Source organism: Cynara cardunculus (genome assembly GCF_001531365.2).
Source record: "Cynara cardunculus var. scolymus isolate 2C chromosome LG 3, CcrdV1, whole genome shotgun sequence".
Taxonomy (NCBI): Eukaryota; Viridiplantae; Streptophyta; class Magnoliopsida; order Asterales; family Asteraceae; genus Cynara; species Cynara cardunculus.
In genome coordinates this window covers 27,583,526-27,584,569 of record NC_037530.1, presented here as the reverse complement: position 1 = coordinate 27,584,569, position 1,044 = coordinate 27,583,526, and positions in this window count along the sequence as shown.

Here is a 1,044-nt window from a genome sequence, read left to right as displayed (position 1 = left end):
GTTGGACTTGCCCCCACTTCTTCCTCTTCAACCACGATAGCCTCATTTATTATTTCTTGTACAGTCTTCGGGGCAGAACATTCAACGTTTACATCCTGAGGAATTGACTCTTCACCCACTCTTACTCCTTATGCAGATGTCTCAGCCAATCTCTGCTTTTTCCTCTCCCCCTCATGACTATCAGGATCATCCTGATCGTCAAGTCTTTGTTTAAGAGATTTGGCTTGAGACTTGCAAGATTCTTCAAGTATAGACACTCTTTCGGCAAGAGCATCTATTGAACGTTTCAAATCAAGAGTATTAGATGTAATCAAGTGACTAACTTTAGATAGATTAGCACTAATCACATCCTGAAAAGTCAAAAACTCTGAGGCTCGAATTACTGGGTTAGCATCATTTTGTTGACGAAGAAGGTCGACCAAGTCTGCATCTTCGGCATCTTCGCTTTGAGCAGCCATCAATTTAGCGTAAAGTAACGATTTCAGCTCGTCCACCGATAGTTCCGGTACTGATGGTTCTGGTACAGGTGGTGGTGATGGCACAGAAGGTGGCTCTTCAACAACTTGCTCTTTCCTTTTAAGCAACCTCTTCAGACTAGCAATTTGTGCATCAATGTTCTCTTGAACAGCCTTTAGGGCGCCGTCCAAATATTCCCGTGACACAAAGTCAGGTAAAATCACACCTGGATCACTTAGATTACCAGTTGAAACAACAGTTGAGTAAACTACTGTGCCTACGTTCAATGTTAGCGTAATGTTAGCATTGGTAGGACTTCCGACCTGTCTTCGTGAAATGTCAAATGACATCACTCCGGTCGTTCCGGCTAGTTCACTAAGAACTGCACTTGGAACAACAAATGCTCCTGACTCTTGTGTACCTATGTGTATGGGCTCTAAACTCGAGGTGCACAGAATCGAAGTCGTAGGCTGGGGCAGYGRCCTACTTGTTTCAATAACTACATTCTCCGAATGAGAAGTAGTTAGCATATGTGCTAAATCCCCGTGAGAAATTGAAACAGTTGGTTGTTGAGAACCAACTGAGTGG